This window comes from Notamacropus eugenii, chromosome 1 (assembly GCF_028372415.1).
Source record: "Notamacropus eugenii isolate mMacEug1 chromosome 1, mMacEug1.pri_v2, whole genome shotgun sequence".
In the NCBI taxonomy this organism is placed as follows: Eukaryota; Metazoa; Chordata; class Mammalia; order Diprotodontia; family Macropodidae; genus Notamacropus; species Notamacropus eugenii.
The window spans coordinates 699501402-699525892 of NC_092872.1; the positions used below are offsets into that span (position 1 = coordinate 699501402).

Below are 24491 nucleotides of genomic sequence, written 5' to 3' on the forward strand. Positions count from 1 at the left end.
ATGGAGTACTATTGTGCCATAAGAAATGATGAACAAGAAGACTTCAGAGAGGCCTGGAAGGACTTATATGACCTGATGCTGAGTGAAAGGAGCAGAACCAGGAGAACTTTATGCACAGCAACAACCACAGTGTGTGAGAGTTTTTTCTGGTAGACTTAGATTTTTGTAATAACACAAGAACTTCTGAAAAAAAAAAAAATCCCAATGGTGGACCTCAAGGCAAAAAGCCTTCCACACTCAGAGAGAGAAATATGGAAGTCACTCACATAATGTAGCAGATCATGTTTGTGTATGTGTATCTGTTTGTGTATCATGTTCTGATTTGTTATACGGATTCTTTCATTTATCTTAGTCTGACTACACAGCATGACTATAGTGAAAATATACTCAATAGGAAAGTTTATGTAGAATCTATACAGAATTGTATGCAGTCGTGGGGAGGGAGGGAGGTAGTGGGGGGTGGGTGGGGAGGGATAAAATCGCAATTGTATGGCAGTGATTGTTAAACATTAAAAAAAATAAAAAAATTAATAAAAAAAAAAAAAAAAAGAAAGAATGAGAGGTAATAGATGATTCCCATAGATGCTCCCTACTACTGCTCCACTCCTGTACATTATCCCATCAGCCTTAGGACATGTGCTTTACTGTCTGCACTGCCACAGGGAGACCTTGGACAGATCACTTTCCTTAGCTTCAATTTGTTGTTGTTCAGTCATGTCCAACTCTCTCTGATCTTATTTGGGGTTTTCTTGGCAAAGATACTGGAGTAGTTTCCCATTTCCTTCTCCATCTCATTTGACAGATGAGGAAACTGAGGCTAACAGAGTTAAGTAACCTGCTCAGGGTCACACAGCTGGTAAGTGTCTAAGGCTGATTTGAACTCAGTAAGATGAGTCTTCCTGACTCCAGGCCCATCACTCTATCCCCTGTGCCACCTTCCCCATCTGTAAAACTCAGGAGGTGAGACTAGATTGTCTCTGATTCCTTCTGACTCTGATATTTCTGAAAACTTTGTCCTTGGTGCTTAGAAGTCTACTATATGTATATCTCAAGGTTTCCATGCAGATCAGTCAATCAGCAAGCGTTAAGTGGATGCCTTGAGCTGTGCTAAGCCCTGGGAAACTGCAAAGCAAATGGTAAACTGAGAATTTTCAGAGAAACCTCCATCCACCAGGTCTGTGCGCTGGTTAGTGTCCTGGGGACCAGCTTAATAACTCTGTGACAGGGAATTCTAATTTGACTTGTAGTCAGGGAAGTTGAAGTGACCCCAGCTCCTGACCTCTTAGTACCTGTATGGCTATAGATGGGTAAGTCACCTCTCTGGGGGTCTATTTCTTCATCTGTAAAATAGCAACAAAAAATATTTGCCTATCCTATCTCAAAGAGCTTTGGCAAACCCTTTGGCAAAAACCAGGCTCTCTCTGCCCTGGTTCAAACTATATATACTCCCAGGCAGTTGATATCTGTCTGTTTTCGTACATTATGACCTCATAGATTTAGAGTTGGAAGGTACCTCTCAGCACATGGAGTTACTGTCTCCTCATTAAATAAATGAAGAAACAGAGGAGCAGGAGGTAGGGAAGCAATAAGTACTTATATGATATAAGTTTATATAGTATAATGATATATGATATAATTATTATATATAGTGTATGTTATGTTATGTTATGTTGGGTTGTATCATGTTATGTTGTTTATTATATTATATAATATATCATATTACATTATATTACTATGTGCCAGGTACTGTACTAAGTGTTGTACACATATGATCTTATTTGATCCTCACAATAACCCTAGGAGGTAGGCACTGTTATTATTGCCATTTTATAGATGAGGAATCTGAGGCAGATAGGAGTTGTGACTTGCCCAGGGTCACACAGCTGGTAAGTATCAGAGACGGGACTTGAACTCAAGTCTTCCTGACTCCATCTCCAGCACTTTGATCTACCTGGCTGACTGGACAGGAGACCCAGCCAATGAGCTTTAATATCTTGGAGTTCCCAAAATGCCCTGGAACTCTCTTTAACTATTGTCTCTCATTCTTCCTACTAGATTGGCCCATCTTCCCTTCTTGTTACTCGTGTTCATAAACTGTCAGTCAGTGAATCGATTTGCCTCAGTCAATCATTTATTAAGCACCTATTGTGTGCTAAGTGTTGGGGATACAAAGGAAGGCAAAAGAGAGTCTGTGCCCTGGAGGAACTCCCAGGCTAATGGGAGAGACAACATGTCAACAGCCATGTACAAACAAGATTGAGATGGGATAAGTGAAAGACAATCAATAGAAGAAAGATATTAACATTAAAGGGAATCAGCAAAGGCTTCTGCTACAAGGTGGAATTTTGTTGTGTTTGTCCTTTGTTCTGGAAGAGGACCATGACATCAAGATGATGACATGACTTGCAATTGACTTTGATTTGAGTGAGGGAGGACTGTGCAACCTCACTTTCTTCTCCTGAGCCATGTGGGTCATCAGGATGACTGGAGATGGCTCAGGATGCAATGGGAGGCCCTGGCTATTTTAGGCTAAGGTGAGTGAGAATGAATAGGCCTCTTTAAGGTGGAATTTTATCTGGGACCTGAAGGAAGCCAAGGACTTTTTGCACCTTGGTGTCATCACCTTGGGGCAGCTAGTGGTACACTAGAGAGCACTGAGCCTAGAGTCGGGAAGACCTGAGCCTCTAGTCTAGCCTCAGACACTTACCAGCTGTGAGACCCTGGACAAGTCACTTAACCTTTGTCTTCATCTGCAGTTTTCTTCATCTACAAAATGGGAATAAAAATCGCACCTTACTTCCCAAGGTTGTTATGAGGATCAAATAAGTAATAATTGAAAAGAGCTTTGCAAATCTCAAAGTGCTACATGAATGCTAACAGTTGTTGTATTTTGTTGTGCCTGCCATGGTCTTTCTATGTTTTTTTGGTTGCTTATCATTTAGATTCTTCCAAGATCTTGCTCTTTCATGATTTGAAGCTTTAGAGCATCTTTGGGACAGCATTGGGGTTAGAGCAAACCCCACCCCTGAGCTTCTGGGGCCATTGAAAGGACATACAGTTTCCCAAATACAATCCTGAAGGATTTGCTTCTCCTTCCTCTTCTGTTCTAGGCAGCTCATCAAGTTAGTTTACATGTCTATCTACCTACTACCTACCTATCCAACTATCTATCTATCATCTATCCATTCATCCATCCATCTATCCATTCATTCCTCTGTCTATCTATCATCTATCCACCTATCAATCATCTATTTATCTATCACCTATATTCAAATAGATGATATTGTAAAATGCTATGTAAATGTTTATTATTATCAATGCCATATTATCAATCAGTCCATTTTCTTTCTCTCTATTATCTACCTACATCTACCCTGTATCTATCATCCATATACCATTTCTCTATCATCTATTGATCTGCCTATCATCTATCTACCTATTATCTATCTTTATTTCAAATGGAATAATAATTGTAAAGTGCTTAGTACAGTAACTGGCACATAGTAAACCCCATATAAGTATTAGCTGTTATTCTTATCTATGTATCAGTTGACCAAACTATTATCTATATCAGCTTTTTCTACCATCTGTCTGTCCATCTCTCTCTTTCTTTACTTTCTATCTACCCACATCTACTGTCCGTCTGTCTATCTGTCCATCTCTCCATCCATCCATCCATCCATCCATCCATCCATCCATCCATCTATCTATATATCTATCTTATCTAATCTGTATCTTGGGTAGATGCCACCAATGGACAATGAGCTGGACCAGTGTCTCTGTCATGCATTTATTTGTACATGAAATCTCCTCTCTCTCCCTTGTGATATCCTCCTAAGACTTTAAAAGGACATAATATTACCATTAGTCAAAGAATCAGTATCAGTCTGAATGGCAGTCTGTTCTTTGCCTCAGGGGCTATACCAAAGCTCCATCCTGGAGGTGTCTCATACTGGGGCTTCTTGAACCCATTAGGATTTCAGGTTAGTCGCCTTTGTCTGCCTTATGGTGACCAGTAAAAGGATTTCATTCTCGTTTTGCAGATGGTGAGAGCTGTCCACTGGCCAAATAGCATAGATAAAGGATAGCATAGATAAAGCTTTTTGCCAACCTTGACAAGCTATGTACACACTGGCAATTATACAACTTCCCTTCCATCAGAAGCACCTGGACTCTGCCCCTGGTTCCTCAAGCTCTGATGAGCTTTTGCCTGGGCTTGACATGAACCAGGATTCCGTATTGCTTCCTGGCCTTCTCCAAATTCAGCTCCCCTTTATTTGCATCTTCCCCTGCCCCCTCCTTAGAGTAGGAGCTTCTTTAGGGCAGAGACTATCTTGCTTGCTTATACTTGTATCTTCAGAAGTTAATGTATAGTAAATACTTAATACATACTTTATCACTCATTCATTCATTCACTGAAGACCTGAATAGCTTTATTTCTTCCCCCTTCCCCCCATGCCAGGTCAGGACTTCCCTTGTTATTAATCAACTAATCCTATCATCATTTTCTTTGCTCAGAGGATAGGCGCACACTGCTCATTTCAGTGCTAAAAATACAACCTTGTTCATGGAGGTGAGGGGGTTCCCTGATATTTTAGGCAGCTTCCGGTCCCCCTCCCCCAGCAAAGACAAAAACAAAACAGTGGCTACCCTCCTCTCAACAAGGAGCAGCTGTTTGTGTTTTGTGCCTTGCAAACTCATTTCATTATGTCAGAGCATAAACTCCATGGACCAGTAGCCAGAACAACCCCCATCCCTTTTGAAAGATCCATTTGGCAAAATAATGTAGTCAAGACACTACAGTTAGGCCTGCAATGAAAATCCTCCTGATCCCAGGCAAGTCACTTTCCTAGCTCTGAACCTCAGTTTTCTCATCTGTGATGTGGGCATGATAGTACCCTCCATGATATCCCCCACTGACATGGTGGGGAACCGTAAGGCTCTATTTATATATTCCTGTTCCTCAAGTGGCAAGGAAAAAAGTTTCCCACTTGCCCCCTTCCCCCAATCCTCTACCTCATGAGTAGTGACTTAGAATAACCCCTTTGCCTCCAATTTTTTTAGGAACTTTTTTTCCCTCCTTCATTTCCAGTGGGTGGCTGTAAAAATAGCACTTGGTTTGAGTTAGGAGTTTGGGGGGTTGGAGGGGGGGGAGTCCGGTTTCTCCTTTTCCTGGAGGAATGACTGGGACCACATGTTGCCAGAAGTCTTTGGCTGGTAGAGGCGGGCTAAGGCTCCAAGGAGGCTAGCAGGCGTCGGCACAGATGGAAATTTGATCACCCCCGGCTCAACAGACGGTTTGATTTATTTTAAAATCAAGCAGATGGCTGCAACAGGAGTTTGTTTAAGTTCAGCTCAGAGCTGGGCCCCCAGCCAGGAGCCTCGGCGCAGCTGTGCCAAAAATTTTTCAATGACTTTGCTAGTCAAACCACCTCTTCCCCTCCCTTTTGAACTGTGGGCACACCACACACATGTATGCCTCTCTCCCTCTCTCTTGGACTGTCTCTCTATCTCTCTCTGACTGTCTCTGTCTCATATCTCTGTCTCTTTCCCTTCTTCTGTCTATTGCTCTTTCCGTCCTTCTGTCTCTCTCTCTCTCTCTTCTCTCTTTCCCCCTCTGTCTCTGACTCTCCCTCCTTCTGTCTCTGTCTCTCTTACTCTTCCTCTGTCTCTAGCTCTTTCTCTCCCTCCTTTTGTCTCCCTTTCTGTGTTTCTCTCTCTGTCTCTGCCTCTCTTGTATCTCTGTCTCTCCCTCTTGTCTCTGTCTCTCTCCTGCCTTTGTCTCTTTCTTTCTCTTCCTCTACCTCTAGCTCTCTTTCTCTCCCTGCTGTTTCCCTTTCTGTGTTTCTGTCTCTTTCTGCTTCTTTGTCTCTCTGTCTCTGGGTCTTTATCTCTCTGCCTCTCTCTCTGCTGTCTCTGTCTCTCCCTTCCTCCTTCTCTTTCTGTATGTCTCTGTTTCCATCTCTTTCTTCTGTCTTTTTTCAGTTTCTCTGTCTTTCTCTCTCTCTCTTTTCTCCCTCTGTCTTACTTTCTGTATTTCTCTCTGTCTTTTTCCTCTCTCTCTCTCTCTCTCTCTCTCTCTCTCTCTCTCTCTCTCTCTCTCCCCACGTTTGCTTTTCTTTTTACAATCTTTTTTGTCCCCTTCTCCCCTGATCACCCTTCCTCCTCCTCATCCCCTTTCTCAGAAAATCTTTGTGAACAGCTCTTTTCATATCCTACAAACCCCAAAGGCCAGGGTAGAAATCTCAGTAGCTCTATTCCTTACTAGTCTGCTGACCTTAGATAAGCCATTACACCAACCTGAGCACCACTTTCCTCATCTATAAAATGAGAAAGTTGACTTCCTTAACCCTAAGGGCCTTCACGTCCCTAGCAGTCTGTGTTCTAAGTCTCGGTCCCTTCCATCTCTAACACTCTGTGATCTATTGCCCCTTAAAAGAGATGGAATGGTGAAGTAAGAAGAGACCACAGGACTAGCAGTCTGGGGCCCCAGGTTCAAATCCTGATTCCACTTTCCCTCATAGGGAGAGAATCAGCCTCTCTTTCTCTTGGCCCCAGAGGAAATAGAAACTGAAGACCTTGCTCAAGTTGGTTTTCAAGGCCCATTTTTGAGCCATAAATCTTGTCACTCAACTCTGTGTGCCCCGCTGCCATTATAGGTATCTCCTTCTTGGATGCCCTGACAGCTCCTTGCTCCCTCTCTGTCTTTTCTGGCCTACTCCCTCCCCAGGCTGCAGTGCCGAAGGAACAAGAGAGTCTTTGTATGGGTCACTCCAGTGCTGGGACCACCCTGACTTGCTCCACTCCAAGTTATTCCAGCCCGGGAAATAAGGGACCTTGAGAATATGCCTTCTGGGTTGGAAGAGACTTGAGACTTCGGAGTTGGAAAAGCATCTTAGAGGACAGCTCATCAGTCAATCAGTTAGCACTGATTAAGCACTTACTGTATGCTGGGTATTGTGCTAAACTCTGGAGATACAAAGGATTACAATAGTCCCCTGCCCTCAAGGAGAGCCCATTCTAAAAGGGAAGCCACCATGCATACATAACTATGTATATACAAGATACAGACTGTGTAAATGGTGGGTAATCTCACAGAGACGGGAAAGGAATTCTTGAAAGGTCCTATGACTGAGATCAGACAGTTACTAGAGAAAGTACTTCGCTGAGATTCAAACACATTCCAGTTCAGGCCAATGTGCTTCTACTTCTAACTCAGTCCTGCCCAGTCTGTGGCTCAATGCAGGCACACTACCTATAGCAGGATAGAGAGAGAATGTCAGGGAACAGTCAATATTGATTGATCCATTGAGAGAGAGAGAGAGAGAGAGAGAGAGAGAGAGAGAGAGAGGAAGAGAGGAGAGGAGAGGAGAGGAGAGAGAGGAAAGACAGAGCAAGAGGAAAGACAGAGCGAGAGGAGAGGAGAGAGGAAACACAGAGAGAGGAAAGAGAGGAGAGGAGAGACAAGAAAGAGAGAAAAGAGGAGAGAGAGGAGAGAGAGAGAGAGAGAGAGAGAGAGAGAGAGAGAGAGAGAGAGAGAGAGAGAGAGAGAGAGAGCGCGAATACTAGGGAAGACAGCCTTAGAAAGGAACACTGTCCTGCCATCTTTTCTGCAGTTCTTCTGTTGTTGGGGTAGGGCATAGAGGGCAGGGGGCAGCTGCTTTTCCCACCTCCTGAGGGGTGAACCTACAGTTGAATTTCCCTGAGTTCAGACCTGGGCTGCTGACAGTGACTCATAGCTCTCCCAGGAGATACATGCTACTTGGTTAAGGGTTATGAGTCATATCCCCCATCCCCTAAAGGGGATTAGCTGGTCCTCTCTTCAAAGTGCAGCAGTTTGGGCCGTGGGCGCTGCCTCTCCTTCCTGCCCCCTCTCCTCAAGGACTCATGGCCTGGTCCCAGGACCACCCTATGAAGGCCTCACTGGCATTAGCCATCATTTTCACACAGTCTTCTCCCTTGCATTTGAGCCAAGCCAGGCTGAGCTTTCCCCTACCCTGCGCTTGCTTGGGCTTCTGAACAAAACAAGGAATTCTTCAAGTTTCTAAAATAGCGAGCCAATTCTTTAAATAACCCCAAATCCATGGGAGAAGAGGGAAGACCAAATGAGATGGGGCAGCTTCACCAAGCTTCAGGGGCCTTACTGCTCAGTGACGCTGATACCAGGCTCTGGGTTCCAAGCTTTAAATAGACTGGGCAGTCTTGCTGACTCTGGATTGCAGGGGCTACAGAGGTGGGGCTCAGGGTGTGTCCTGGGTGTCAGCAGGGGGGAAGGAAACCCTGGCACTCTGAGCAGCCTCCCTTGGGGACATAGTTCTACAATTTTTTTTAACCCCTGGATAGAGATTCTTTTTTCCTTTAGGGTCAGTCTGTGTGGGAGCTAAGTTATTGGCCCCTACTCCCTCCCATTCCCAGGGCCTTTTATTCTCCGGTTTTATAGCTTCACCTATGACAGCTGGGGCTGAGCTTCTGAGAATTCAGTGAGGAAATGAAGCCAAGTGGTCTGTAGGGAAGAGGAGTGAGTGGATGGGCGAAATGTCAGAGGCAATTAGGCTAAATGGTGTGGAGAGCTTCAGACTCCCAGTACAGGCCCAGCCATTGAGAGACAGAGGAGAGAGGGAGAAAAAAAGGAAAGAGGGAGAAAGGGAGATGAAGAGAGGGAGAGAGAGAGGAGAGATGGAGAGAGAGGGAGATGGAGAGAGACAGAGGGAGAGAGACACAGGAGAGGAGGAGATGGAGAGAGGGAGAGAGAGAGAGAGAGAGAGAGAGGAGCATCCATCCCCTCACGTCTCCCTTCCTCTTGGCCTCATTGGAGGTTGGCTGCCCAAGTGTGTTGGCTCCTGCTTTCTCCCTGGTTGCTCTAGTGTAATTACCTCATACTTCTAAGTGCTCTCTTACCACAGGGTGGAGGCTGGGTGGGCATCTTCCCTTTCTCAGACCTGTTGCCCTGGGCCTGGGCTCCTAGGATCCTGGGAGCCTATTTGTCCTGAATTTTAATTGGGGTAGAAGGGGGTGGTGTCAGGGCAAGGAATAAATGACCCTTCTCTTCTCTGGGAAGGAGAAAGAGGATTATTTCTGGAGTTGCTGGTCAGACTTGGCTAGATCTTGGAGTTTATATACTTTGAGCTGGTTGAAATCATCATTTCAGGTTCAGTTTAGAAGACATTTATTTGTATTGGGGGAGAAGCATGGTGAGGTAGAAAGAGGACTGTACTTGGGGTCAGACGACCCGGTTTTGGTTCAGGCTCTGACATTTGTTGGTTGTATGTTTTTGAGTAAGTTACTTGTGGGTTGGATGAGGTCACAGCTCAATGGGGTCAGAGCTTTGAAAGTAGAAGGGGCCTTAGAAACCATCTTGGCCAGCCCTTTTATTCTACAGATGAGGAAACTGAGGCCCAGTGAGATTCAGTAACTTGCCCAGGGTGCACAGCTAGTGTCTGAAGCAAGATTTGAGATCAGATCTTCTAATTCCAAATCCAAGGTTCTTTTCATTGCACTATGCTGCTTCCATCTTTGACATTCATTCTTCATGGGAAGAGTCCTCCCAGCTCTGACATTCCATGTGTTATTTTCTGACATTTTATGCTCACTTATGGACAGCTGGGTGGTACAGTGGGTAGAACACTGGGTTTGAAATCAGGAAGACTCATCTTCCTGAATTCAAATCCAGCCTCAGACACTTAACAGTTGTGTGACCCTGGGTAAGTCATTTACCCCTGTTTACCTCAGCTTCCTCATCTATAAAATGAGTTAGAAAAGCAAATGGCAAATCATTCCAGTGTCATTGCCAAGAAAATCCCCAATGGGTTCACGAACACTCAGATGTAACTGAAATGACCAAACAGTAGCAGCATGCTCTTCTAAGGGCCCTTTGGGCTCTCTATCCTATGATTAAAAGAGATTTTTCACAATTTCTACTGGCCGTTTTGGTTGGGGTGGGGGGAGGATTTTTGTGGGAATTTTTTTTGGTCATAAAGCTTTGATTTATTCTTTATTTTCATCAGATGGCACTGATTTTTGGGATGGTGCCTTGTGATATGCCTTTCTGACTTTGTGCTAGGATCCTCTCCTATAGCTCTCTGGCATATGTTACAGGTAGATCTGCCACTTGCTATGTTAGACATGCTGTTCATTCATATATGATTTTTTTCTACTCATGTTACTTCTTCAAGAGGGTAAGAAAATCTAACTTAGAAAGAAACTTCAGCTAGGTTGTATATGCTAAAAGTAAGTTCTAGAGAGCCTTAACTCAGATAGTTTATAAAAAATAATTATGCATATTTATTTATATGAAGGCAAAAAACTTCAGGCATTCACCTGTGTGTGCCACCCATTCATTCTACTAGGGATTGGCTCCATCCTCCCCAAGCTGTGCTGAAAGACTCTATGAGGGAACCTTCCAGAAGATGTGCTCAGGACTGCACAGATTGGCCAAGGCTGGAGTCAGGTATCAAAGGCAATTCTTGATGTGACTTTGAACCACTCCACTGGTATTCCTCATTCATTCCCATCACCCAAAGAGGGAAAGCCCTCCAGACAACAACAGGAACACAGCATCTAAGAGCTGGAAGGAGAGAGAGGTCCTGTAGTTATACCTGGCCTCCCAGGTTTCCCCCTACAACATGCTCAACAAAGTGTTTTCCATGCTCTGCTCCAAGACCTCCAGTGATAGGAGAATCCACTGCCCCCAAAAGTGGCTTCTTGTGCAGCTCAGATTGTTAGGAAGTTTGTAGTTATGTTGAGCCAAAATCTGCTTCCCTGTGTCTTCCACCTAGACATCCTTTGAAGATCATGGAGATGTTCCTGCATTGGCCTTCCTAAAATGTGGTCCTCAGAACTGAAAAAAGTATTTCAGATAGTGTAATACAGCAGGACTGCCACTGACCTCCTTCTGGATGCTTTGCCTCTGCTAGGTGGCACAGTGAATAGAGAACCAAGCCTGGAGTCAGGAAGACCTGAGTTCAAATCCAGCCTCAGACACTTACTAGCTGTGCAACCCTAGGCAACCGTGCAACCTAACCTCTCAGACTCAGTTTCCTCTTCTGTAAAAATGGGTTCATAATAGTGCCTCCCTCCTTGGGTTGTTGTGAGGATCAAATGAAATGACAGTTGTAAAGTGCTTAGCATAATACCTGGCACATGGTAAGCACTATAGAGATATTAGCTATTAGTGTTGTTTTTAGAGCCTAAAATTGGGGAGGAGGGTGGCAGTCATGCCACACTATTGATTCATATTGAGAGTAGAGTCCACTAAATTCACTAGGTTTTTTTTAGTAACACAAACCACATCTCTCCCATTCTCTACTTGTAAAACTGACTTTTAAAAAAACACGTATTTTTTTTGTTTTCAATATCCACTTCCATAAGATTTTGAGTTCCAAATTTTCTCCCCTTTCCTTCCCTCCCCCCACCCCAAAATGGCATGCAGTTTGATATAGGCTCTACATATACATTCATATTAAACATATTTTCACATTAGTCATGTTGTAAAGAAGAATTAGAGCCAATGGAGGGAACCATGAGAAAGAAGAAACAAAAGAAAAGAAAAAAGAGCAAATAGTATACTTCGATCTGTATTAAGACTCCAAAGTTCTTTCTCTGGATGTGGATAGCATTTTCCACCGTGAGTCTTTTGGAGTTGTCTTAGATCCTTGCATTGCTAAGAAGAGGTAAGTCTGTCAAAGTTATTGCATAATATACAACTGACTTTTTTAAACTGTGGAGTTTAGATTTAGCCCTCCTAGGTTTTACATTAAATTCAACCCATTACTCTAGCTTTTCAGGACCTCTTTAGATGCTCAGTCCATTGTCCAGTAGGTTAGCTAACTGTTTTTTATTCTAACAAATTGATAAAAAATGTTGAATAGCACTGGATTGAGAACAAACCCTTGGGAAACAGCACCAGATGATCCTGTCCAGCTTGATATTGGCCCATCAACCAGTTCTAAGTACACCTTTCTATCTTCTGCCAACCCTCCATATAGAATGAGAGATCTTGTCATATGCCTTGCTTAAAGGAAAGCATGCTATGTCTATAGTATACCTTTGATCTACCAAGCTTATTAGGGAGATTCAACAAAAAAAGAAAGAAATGAGATGTCTTACACAGTCTGTACTTAATCAAGCCATCAACAAACAGGTGCCTGACGTTGTACTGACCAACCTACTATAAAACTTGATGAGCTTTGAATGATTACTGCTTCCATTTCTAAATGCTTACAAACCACCTCTTTAATTATATGTTCTAGAAATTAGCAAGGAGTATAATTCAAGACATCAACAGTCCTGTGACACCTGTTGCATTCTTGGTTTTTCAGAGTTAACCTAAGCAGTCCAGAAATCTTACCTTTCCCTCCTTTTGGTATCCTGGCATGTAGTTCACCCTGGCCTGGGGATCTGAACTCCTGGATGGCCGCTAAATGCCCTCTTGCCAGGAACAAACTTCCCAATCTGAAGATCATTCTCTTTAGTAGAGAAAGCAAAGGCAACATCTGAGTTGAGTAGGTCAGTTTTCTTTTTATCAGCATCATTCCATCTTTCACTAGTCCAATCCCAGTAAGATCATCCTCTTGTCCCTTATGGTGGTTTTTGTACGACTTGCCAGTCTCAGTTCCTTCTGAGCATTAGAACTTCTGACCCTTTTCCTCCAAGACTGTGATAGCCTTTTGTATCCATCCTTGGACATTTCCCCTTACTTCCATCTTTTATACATCTTTTCCAAGTCTAAGTGGATGGATGAGTTCTCTAAGCATTCACAATAGTCTTTGGACAGCTCCCCCTTTTCTTTCTCATAAAAATCACCTGTGTTTATATCACCAGAATTTTGTTCTTGAGAGCTTTCCATACCTCATGAAACAGCTTGTCCTGCAGAATTTTAGGCCACAGATGCCGCTTTTCCTTTTAAGATTCACCCTTAGAAAATGTACAATATGTGTCACATTGTACCCATGTTTCCTTCTTTTGTTTATCACAGACTCTAAGATACAGTGGTCACTAGATTCCAATGTTGCTATCACTTCTATTTTGGTTCTTCCAAATTTGTAAGAATTGGGTCCATAGCATTACTTCTTTCAACTTTTGAAAAATAAAGTTATTGTTAAGGCAAGTTAAGAATTTAGCAACTGCTGATTAGCCAGTGTTCATTCACACAGACCAGCTATGTAACCTGGAGCAAGTCACTTTTCTGGCTCCTCATCCAAAAAATCAGAGGTTCAAACTCGATCAGGGAAATCTCAGTGGGATTATAGACTCCCCTCTTTTAGCAGAGAGGAAGAGCCAGAAAGTGTCCTGATAATTGAAACTTCCAGAACTGTATCATTCCTCAGTGCCACATTTGTGATCTATTTCCTAAACTTATCATCTGCTTCCTTCTTTTGGTTAAGTGGTCTCCTGGGACACAAGAAGATAGTAATAATGTCCTGTGGTTCATATCTTATAGACATAATCCAAAGGTTGGTGGACAACTTTTAGAAGAGTCAAGAATGGCATGAGGTTTACCAATATCATTGTAGCCGTGGAAGTTGTGCCAAGTCCGTGACCTCTTCTCAGCTTCCATTCCTGAACAGAACACTAATGATGTAGCTCACAGGCTGTTTTAATAATCCGCTAACATCAACAGGCTATCACCTACTACATACTTACTCAATATCCCCTACTTTGAGGCTAAAATGGCAGGCTGGCCAATATAGAATCAAAGATTGAAAGTTGAAAGCAATCTTAGAGATAATCTAATCCTCATTTTATAGTTGAAAGAAACTGATCACAGAGACAGGAGTGTACTGGAATCAGTTCATCTTGGCTTTGTGAGAGCTGAGTGTTAAATCATCAGTATGAGCATTTTACACCGTGGAAATCTGCAAATGCTAAAAAAAAAAAATAGGACTTGATTTATTGTTTTATTGATATATGGATTTAAGAAAGTGATAGAGCAAATGTTAGTAATGCATTTGTTTTCTCCTCCTGAGAACCAATTGTTAAACTTTTCTCAGCACCCCAATACATGGACAGGTTAAGAGGTCAGACAGGTAATAAACAGCAGAATTAGAACTTGTACCTTTTCTGAAACCAAGTCAGGAAGTATTTACTCCTTCTTCCACATGGCCCTGTTTACATGCATTCAAAATTCTCTCATTTTGATGAGACTTCAAAAAAACAGAAAAAAGTCGAATGCTGACTGCAGCCTTTGGTGTAATGTGAAGAGCCCGGGGCCTGCTTGTCAGATCTAAAGTCTTATTTTGGTTGTGCCATTGACCACCACCAAGTCCTTTCCCAGCAATGGACTACAGTTTTCACCTATGCAATGTAAAGAATTTGGAATGGAAGATTTCTAAGACCCCTTCAGATGCTAATACCACTTAGCATGGCACATAATAGGTGCTTAATAAATATTGAGTGACTGACTATTGATTGATAGCAAAGTACTTGGCACATAGTAGGCACTTAATGTTTATTGATTGATTGTTGATTGACTGACTAATATCCTATTGGCTCTATCTGCTATTGTTGTATATTCTTCTGGAACCATATATGATATTCCCTGTACCATGGTTCCACAACCTAGTATACAGCATAGAACCAGCATTCTTAATGAAAAAAGCTAAGAGGCAAAGTGCTCTCTTTTTTGATCCATCATTCGAAAGACCAGTAAAACTCTAGAGCTTATCAATGGGGTCATGGTATCAGAATCAATTCTATTAAAGTGGGTAAATATCTTACCATGATAGCAGAGAGGACAGGGGAGAACAGATTACCATATTGAAGCTGGTGGAAGATTCTCATGGGATTTGAGATTTGTAGATTTTAGATCAATTTTAGATTTAAATATTTATTTAGATTTAATATTTTAGATCTATTTCTAGATTTTAGAATTTAGAGTCTATGAGCTCCTTGAGGGTGGGGATTGTCTTTTGTTTCTTTTTGAACCCCAGAGCTTAGCACAGTGCCTGGCACATAGTAGGAGCTTAATAAATGTTTATTGACTGAATCAGAAGCTCCCTTGGAACTCTTAGCCTATGATTGTAGATACCATCTAATCGGTTTTACATAGTCTTTTTCACGTGGGAGGAAACTGAAATCCAAGGCCAGGAAAGTGATTTTCTCTAGGTCACTCTAATGTAGTCGAAGGAGAATTGATAATAGGATCTAGAGTTGGAAGGAATCTCGAAGGGATCTGATCCAACTCTCTTTTTGAAAAGATGTGAAGGGTCTTGACAAGGTCACACAGGTAGTAAGGGTTAGATGTGGGATTTGAACCCAGCTCCCCTGACTCCAGAGCTGGTGTTCTCCACATTCTCCAACCAGCCATGTGCCTTGAAGCAAGCCCTTCAATCTTTCTGGTCCTTAGGTTCTCCTCAAGGTCTGACCCCAGTGCCCCTTTATATAGGAGATTACTTCTAATATTCTCAATTATTAGAGTCCTCCCCCATAAATTCCTTTTATTTGCTTTATGTAAGTTTTGCTTTTATTTAGCTTAGTGTTTTGTATCTGTATTTATTTATTTAGCTGTTTTCCTCTTGTGATGCCAGCCCCTTGAGGTCAATTATCTTTTCCTTTATTACTATCTTCAGAGCAAGGGAGTCCTAGGAATACAAAAACATCTTACACATAGTAGGTCCTTAATTAATAGACATGGATTTGAAATGGGATCAAGCGAGATCCTATATTTGAACACTCTTTCTAAAACTGTAGAATGTCATACAAGTATGAGGGGGTTTATTCAGCAATCATTTGTTAAGCTCCTACTATGTGCAAGACTCTTTTGTTAGGCACTTGGTGATACAAAGATGACAAAAGACATAATGCCTACCCCCAAGGAGCTTACAACAGAATACAGAGATGAATTATTTCAGGGTGACCGATACGTGAATAACCGATAATTATTTCAATGTAGTGGTCAGGGAGCAAGCCAGATGTTAAGATGTAGAAGCATGAGTAGGGAAATGGAAACAGTGAGCATTGACTACTCTTTCCAGAAATTTCATTAGTAAAGGTGAGGCAGGGGAGAGGAAAACAACTTGAGGGGATGGCAGACTCAAAGCAAGGGTGGTGTTTGGATGATTTGAGGGCTAGGGGCTACTTGGGTAGGCTGAGGAGAAGAAGCCAGTAGGGGAGACATGGCACAGAGAAGACAGGAGGGGGATGCGCTTAAAATCCCAGTGTCATTATTAAGAAAGAAGGAAGGGCAGGGGAAGGGAAGAAGGACTAAGGGCCATCATCCCCGGCAGGTAAACCCAGGAAGTCAGAGGGAGAAAGAGAAGCACAGAAGAAAAAAGGCTTGAATTAAGCTCCTTTCCAGGGCGGAGGGGACACTAGGGTTGGTTGGATAAGTGATTCTGTCAACATTGTAGCCTTTAGATATAGCTGTGGTTCTGCAAATCAATGCAGTCCATTCCCATTTTCGACTGGTATATTGGTTAAACTCAACGCCTTTTGTGCCTTTGTATCCTCAGCAGTGTCTGGCATACAGTAAGCACTTAATAAATGCTTGTTGACTGACTGTCCTCTTTGGTTCTGTTTCCCGACTGAGATGAAGGAAGAAGAGGAGCTAGTTTGCTTAGAAGACAGAATACATGGAGGGATCTGGGGGTGGTAACTGCTCTCCCTGTCATGGCTGGTGCTTTCAGAGAGACATCTGTTTCCAAATGCCTTCCATACGCAGAATGCTTCCATTTCTCCCTCCCCCTGCCCCAACCAGAAAGATGGACATACAGACTCTCTAGATACCTTTCCCACCCTCTACTTCAACCCTCTTCCCCGGCCTTGATCTGATGCCCTCTCTTCCCTTTCCTCTGGTCTCTCTTGGGTGACCTAAACACAAGAAAAAACCTTGTGTCTTGACCATTTCTGAGATACAAGTGGCCCCCTTGAGTTTCCTAGGAAAGTTGGCCCAGCTCCCCTTAGACCCTCCTACTCCCTGCCTACTTGGGAGGTCAGGGTACATGGAAGAAACACAGCTAGCCTCTGTGGAGCTAGTCTGTTGGGAAAAAAACAAAGGAGAAGAGGCAGGATGATAAACTTCAGGGAGATACATCTGGCAGCAGGATTGATTAGAAGGGAGACACAGCAGCTTGAAAGTTATGGCAGGGGGCCAGGCACATCCACCAGGGCCAGGCCTAGGGTGGCGGCTGTGGACATGAAGAGGAAAGAAAAAAGAATCGTTTCCAAGATTCATTCCAAAGGGAGGACCAACAAGACATGGCAATTGGTTGCTTTGCAGAGGGAGAGGAATAGAGGGAGGTGTTGAAGATGACAGGGAGATAGATGGATGGAGGCAGAGGTGACTCTGGGAATACAGACCACATACCTCCTGGAGCAGGAGGCAGCTGCTGGAGGAGTCTGTGCAAACAGGTAAAGGGCATGTCTGGCTCTGCTGGAGGGGCTGCATCATGCCAGGGGCCTCTCTAGAGAAGGTCACTGAAAGAGTTAATTCAAGCAGCCAAGCAAGCCTCCTATGAGCCCTGCAGGGTCTGGGTATCTGACAAGCCAAACAACTGTTTTTGACTCACTCTTGCTGGGTTGCCAAGTAGGATTGCTTCCACACTCTCATCCCTTTGGCGTGAAGGATGTGATGTGTAGAGACACTGGCTTTTTGGATTTAAAAGAAAAAAAGTGGGAGGTGAGTTAGACTGTTGGAGAGGGGATTATTTGGAGAGAGGATTGAGGAAAGAAAAGGGGATGAGGTGTGTGTGTGTGTGTGTGTGTGTGTGTGTGTGTGTGTGTGTGTGTGAGAGAGAGAGAGAGAGGGAGGGAGGGAGGGAGGGAGGGAGGTAGGGAGGGAGGTGTTGTTTTTCACCCTGACATGTTCAAGACAGCAAAGATGTTTTCTCCCACCCAGAAGGAACCCAGAGGGCCTGAGAACAGAGTATTGGGACTGGGTCAGACACCTCGGTTGATAATGCAACTCTATGGCTTGGTATCTTTGGAACCAGGAGCAAGTCCTTTTGGCCTCTCTGGGCCTCCGTTTTCCCATTTGTAGAATGGTGAGTTAGTTAGAGTAGATTACCTAGAACATCTACTCCTTAGCTCTCCATTGGATTTTCCCAAAACTCTGGTGAGACCATGTTACCCCATCTCCTTCCCTGCAAACTCCCTGTTATTTCCAGGATCGAATGTAAAATCCTCTGCTTGGCATTTAAAGCCTTCCACAGGCAGGCCTTTCCTATCTTTCCAGTCCTTGCTCCTCTCTGCATATTCCATAAGTCTGCTCCTGTGGTCTACTTGCAGTTCCTAGCACAAAACACTCAGGTCTCCAACCTCCAGGCCTTTTCCCTGTCTGGCCCCCATGTCTGGAATGCTCATCCTTCTCAGCTTTACCTTCTGACTTCCCTGACCTTTTTCAAGACTCAACTAAATCCCTTCTCCAGAAGGCCTGTCCTAAGACTACCTCCCATTTACTTTGGTGGTGGCTTGTAGGAACCTATTGTTTCCTCGTTGTCTTCCTGTTAGACTATCAGTTCCCTGAGGCCAGGGACCAAGTTTGTTGTTTTTTGGCCTTTCTCTGCATCCCTAGCACTAAGCCCAGTGCTTGGCACACAGTAAATGATTAATGAATACTTGTTGACTGACTGATTCTGTGAACTGGATAAATCCTGAGACAACCTACCTAAGGCTGGAATGTCCTAGCCCACAAATGGGGAGAATAGGGATGGAGAGGAAATGGAGGGTGGAGGCCCAAAGAGAGGATGAATGTTCCCCATCAAGGAGCCTCGAAAACCACCAGGCTGGTGTGTTACTAGGTCACCTCTTTCCTGAAGTAACAACAGCTGTTACTGCTGAGGCTCAGCTCTCCCCAGCAGGGCGGGAGTGGGCTGCCACCCCAAGCACTGACCCTGGGATATCATAAATACAGCCAAGGCCACACAGCCATCCCATCCCGATGGCGCTGGTTCAACCTGCTGAGGGCCGGCCCCTTGCCCAGTCAACCTTCACCCCCTCCATCTTCCCCAGTATGAGTAAGAAAGCATCTGGTAGGTACAACAACAAGGGACTTCTCTCTTCTCTCCCTCTCTTGGAAGTGAAATGGGAATGAAGTCCTTGGGGCAGCTCTGACTTTACAAGCTATGACTTCTGGCTGTGGCGTGGGTGACTAAATGACCTTCGTCCCTGGACTCTTTCTGGTCAGGGCTCCCTGGCAACCCCAGGAGTGTCCTCAGAGAATTAGAACATGGACAGCCGTGATGTTCTCCCCCTCCCCCCAAGGGCAAGCCAGCTGTCTGTGGGAGTCATCTTTCCCATGGTGTAGTGGAAAGAGCCCTGACCTGGGAAATAGACATTGTACAGACTGGGGGAGCTAGAGGAAGCCAGTGCTGTCATGTCTCTTACTTTCAGTCTTCATAGTCCTTTCCCTACCTCCCTCCCCACCTGGGGAGAGCTTAATAAATACTTAGACCCTTCCCCTTCCCACCTCATGACTTCTCTGACCTTGGGCAGATCCCTTAATCACACTCAACCTCAGTTTCTCCATTTGGAAAAATGAAGGGATTGGGCCAGAGGATTTCAAAGGCACCTTCCAGCCCCCTGGTCCTCTGATTTCCTACCAACATTGAAGGGTAGTTATTATTTTTATTTTTAATTTGCCTTGGATCTTTTTGCCCAAAGTCACCCAGAAGAAGGTGACTGGGATTCTAGTGAGAGGATCATCTAAGACATCTAAGGATCCACTGAAAGAGTTGCAGTAGTTTAGCCTGGAGAAGAAAAGATTGAGTGGGGGGTGGCACTGGAGAGCCATCTTTGGGCATATAAAGGTCTGGACTGGCTGGTCCCACAAGGCACCTAAAAGTAGTCCCCTAATGTTGGTGACTGACATATTCTCTCATTTTAGCCTCACAACAACCCACCGAGGGCCAGTGGGTTTTTATTGTATTTTGGACCCTTTTGACAGGCTGGTGAAGCCTGCGGACCTCTTCTCAGATTATGTTTTGAAATGCATAAAATACACAGGGTTGCAGAGGAAACCAATTATATTGAAATACAGTTATCAAAATTTTTATTTTTAAAAAAACAAGCAAAGAACCCTTGCTCTAGAATTAAGTGCTCCCACCCCAAGATGAAGGATTAATTTTTCCTTGGATTACAGCAGCCATATAGTATTTTGAAAGTACGTATTTCCAACAAGACTTTTTTCATTCCCTACAAAGCTCCCACAGATCAAGTTGGTGCCTGAGTAGGGACTGAAAATCATTCCCATTTAGAGGGTGTTAAGGTTTAGGAGGTGGGCATTATAAGCCTTCTCCTCTACAATTTTACAGAAGAGGAAATTGAGTCTCAAAGAGGTTAAATGACGTGACAGCAGCAGTCGTCAGAGCCAAGATCAGCATCCGGGTCTCCTTACCCCAAGCAGAGTGTTCCTCCCACTGGATCAAAATGTTCTTGGATTGTGGGTTAGAGGGCTACAGAAAAAAGAAATGATCAAGATTTGGACCTCCCCTCCCCTGCTGCTCTTCATTCCCCACCCTCACCTGAAAGTAATTGTCTTGGAGATCTCCGGGCAAATGGATTCCAGTGTTCTCCATGTGCCTGGGATGGGCTCTCCAAAGCTCATTCCTCTTCACCTCTGGCTTTCTGGTACTCTGCAGATCATTCTCTACTCAGTAATTGTTGTTGAGTTTCAGAAAGACAGACAGACAGACAGAATAGGAAGATGGATGAGATTATTAGTACAGTGGGATCTGGGCCTCCTGGACAGAGGCATCTCTTTAATGGGAGATTTTAACACAGAATTGTTTACTTAATAACTTTCCATTGTCTTGTAGCAGAAATAATAGATACTTCCTTCTGAGGAAAATCAGACTCACAGAATATCAGAGCCTGGGGTGGTGGGGGGCAGGGCACTTAAGATATATCTAGTCCAACCCCTTTTTGGAATGAAGAAAAAATTCCTTGTTAGGTGCTTTCTTACTACATGCCAGGCAGTGTCCTAACTTTGGGGGTGGGGAATCTGAAAACTCACCAGCAAGACAGCTCCTACCTTCAAGGAGTTTATATTCTACCAAGTGAAGACAGAAGAGAAAGGGAAGCTGGAGGTGAAAAGGCAGAGTTGGGGGGGTGGGTGGGGGGTAATTAAAAGGTTTAATTACAAACAGATGGTTTGAAAGTGGGGGTTGAGTGAGGAGTGGGCCTGAAGAGACTAGGTAAGGGGATAGATAGCTTCCCTAGAAGGTCAGTTGGGGCTCTTAGATGGGAGCCCAGTTGAGGATGGGGGGAGTCAGAAGGCCAGGCCATGGCATTGTTTTGAGAAAAAGTCTTAAAGCCCAGATTGGGCCAGGGACTGGACTAAAGTGAAAGCTCACTAACCAGGGTCCAGGATCCCAGAGGCCAGTCCAGGAACTCATGGAAGAATGATAAGTTGAATCAAGAAGTATTAAGTGCCTACTAGGTTCCAGGCACTGGGGATAGAAAGGATGCCCAAACCCGACTCCTTTAATTTGGGAAGCAAATTAGGAGGGTGCAGTGGAGAGACTTCAGTTCAAATTTGGCCTCAGATACTAGCTGTGTGACCATAGGCAAGTCACTTCACCTCTCTGCCTCAGTTTCTTCATCTGTAAAATGGGGATAATAATAGTGCCAACCTCCTGGGGTAGTTGTGAGGACTTTATGAGACATTTGTAAAATATTTTGCAAACCTTAAAGTCTTAGAGTCATTAATATTATTAATTATAATTAATTACTAATATAATTATTAATATTAATTATTAACATGTTAACCATTATTATTACTTATATTACAAGAGGGTTCTCCTCAAGGTAAGGTTCAGGGCTTCCCTAGTATATTTAGTTATTGACTCACAGCTGTTCCCTGCAAAGTCCAAGAAGAAAACCACGAAGGTCACATCTTTGACAGAAGCCCAGAGAGGAAAAGGATTTGTCCAAGGTCATGTAGTTAGTCAGTTAGCAGACCAAGCTGTGTCTAGAACCCAGAACTCCTGAAGTGGATCATACTCATTTGGATGTGTAAATCCTAGTATTTTTTCCCATAAAAACCAGCCTCATTACTACATAGTCACACCTCTTACCTGATACTTCCCCTCTGAGACCTGTGTTCTGCTCTCTGAAATGGGGGGGGGGGGGGCTGGATTCCATGGTCTCTCAGGCCCCCTGTAGCTCTAACCACCTTCTCCTTCTCCCTCCATTGACCCGGTAGGCCTGGCAGGGTGCAGAATAGCTGTGTTATTGTCTCTGGGACCAGCCCCCGTGGGCAGATCCAGTGAAGCCTGGGTTTCCACAGAGATATCCAGTGTCTGGTAGCTTCCTTTGTCTCCTCAGGTCCCCAGGCTTGACCGAGTGACCTTTTCACCCTTTGCTTCTCTTTCAGCCCGATGCCTTTTAGGACGGGCCCTCTGATGAGGCCTGGCCCTGTCTGGACAGCCTGAGAACCCTGCTTCCCCTCAGCCCACCTCCCCACAGCCGGCCCCAAGCTGCCACAGACTGGGGTTGTCAGATCCAAGAGGGGCATACTTGGTTTGCTTCCACGGCGAGGGGGGTGAGGGTGGCTTTTGTTAACTGTTTCCCCATGAACTTTGGAACATGAAAGACTGAACAAGGGATGCTCACCCCCTCCCCATTTCATTTTTATTTCCCCTCCTCAGTTGATGTGACTCACAGGGGAGCAAAGCAGACCTTTTAGCCATTGGGATGGAGATAGGTCTAAAATCCAGTCCCTCATTAGGCTATATTGGCAGATGGAAAAGAGCTCTGGATCTGGGGCCAGGAGAAGTGGGCCGGGATCTTGGCTCTGCTCTGTTGGCTGTGTGACCCTGAAGAAAGTGCCCACTCCCCTTTTCTGGGCCTTGGTTTCCTATTCTGTAAAATGAGGGAATTAGACTTGATCAGGGGTTCTTAACATTTTTTGTGACATGGATCCCTCTGGTGGTCTGGGAAAGCCAGTGACCCCCTTCTCATAATCACGATTTTAGAATCATAAGATGAAATACGTAGGCTTACACAGGAAACCCATACTGAAATATAGTTATCAAAATATTTTTAAAAACAAGTTGATGGATCCCAGTAAGCCTTTATTAAGTGCCTTTTATGTACCAAGCACTATGTTAGGCTCTGGGGATACAAAGAAGGGTTCAAAGAGCTCCCAGTCTAATGAACAACCCTAGGTTAAGAATCCCTGGGCTAGAAGATCCCTTCCAATTTGAAATTCTCCAGATCGATTGGCCCTATCATTGTCATCATCATCATCCCGGGCTGTTGGTATGATTCACTGTCTAGGGCTGAAAGTAGTACCATTTCATAGATGGGAACATTGAGGTACAGAAAAAGCAGAGAGCTTAGGACTGAAAGAAATAACTGTTTGTATAGCACTGTAAGGTTTACAAAATACTTTTTTTTTTTGGTCTTTTTATACCCAGTGGGGGCAAAAACGTGTCTGACATACAGTTGGTGCTCAATACATGCTGATTACCTTCAGTTGGATTGAATTTCCTCACAGCGTATGAGGTAGGTAGTGCTAGGAAATGAGCTCTAAGTAAATAGAAGCTCCAAGATCACCTGAGTCATAAACCAGTCCAGGATTTCCTGGGCAATTCTTGGTATTTGGGATCTCAGGTTCTAAGTTCTCAGGCAGAAACTGAGATGAGGGACTGAATCTGGGGAGTCTTTAAGCAGGATGGGCACAGGGAGGGATGGTTTGGATGAACCATGCTCTTATTTGGGGGGACACATGGGGTAAATGTGGCTCAGATGGCAAACTCCTGCGACACCACTCTTCCATGCCCCTCCACTGGCATCCTAAAGCCCTGGCAAGCCCTTGTTTCAGTGGTAGGGTAGAAGGGTGGCATCTCCCATCTGTATCCCTGGCATTCACATGCTGGTATTGGAAGGAAGCCGGGCACAGGCAGGGTGCCAGTCAGGAGCACTCTATCAGAACAGACCATGCCTGGCTGTCAGCCCCTTCTCCTTTTAGTTCAGTTTTGTTCATGTCTGGCACTGCCAACTTCCAGGGTGGCATAGGGAGAGTTGAATACTTACACTTGGCCCCTGATACCAGCCATTGTGCCAACAGATGAGGCCAGTCCAACCTAGCTAGTTTCAGGTAGAGGGTCATAATCCTCAGAGAAAGCAGGATGATTTGTGGGGCGTGGGAAGAAAGAGGAAGACAAAAAAAGAATTCAGAAGCCTCTCTGGATTTTTGAGATAGAAGGGACCTTTGAGGTCATCTCAAGGCCAAACCCCTTACTTGACAGCTCAGGAGAATCTGTCCCAGAGAAGAGGAATAATTTGTCCAAGGTCACCCAGGTAATATGTCACAAAGTGAGAATTTGAACTCAGGTCTTCAGATTTTAAACCTAGTGTTTTTTCCTTCCTGGAAGAGTTGAGAATAGATAATAGGGAGGGGTGTGTAACTCAATGTTACCTCAAGGGAAGGAAGCAGGTATGTCATGGGTATTAGGGTAGAGGAGAAAGAACAGGGGACTTGGGTTCTGTTTTCAGCTCTCCCACTCCCTAGTTTTGTTATCTGTTTGATGAGAACAAGATGTCCTTCAGGA

At 44.1% G+C, this 24491-nt stretch overlaps 1 protein-coding gene and 1 long non-coding RNA gene across 5 annotated transcripts in view; both read left to right on the top strand.

Moving 5' to 3' along the window:
- Positions 1-16947, top strand: part of LOC140521310 (uncharacterized) — a 30653-nt gene extending 13706 nt beyond the window's left edge. Inside the window, exon 2 of the long non-coding RNA XR_011972870.1 lies at positions 563-16947. This is a non-coding gene — a long non-coding RNA (uncharacterized lncRNA). The remainder of the gene's footprint in view (positions 1-562) is intronic.
- GSE1 (Gse1 coiled-coil protein) overlaps positions 1-24491 on the top strand; it is a 795746-nt gene that overhangs the window by 57698 nt on the left and 713557 nt on the right. The gene's annotated exons all lie outside the window — the stretch shown is intronic.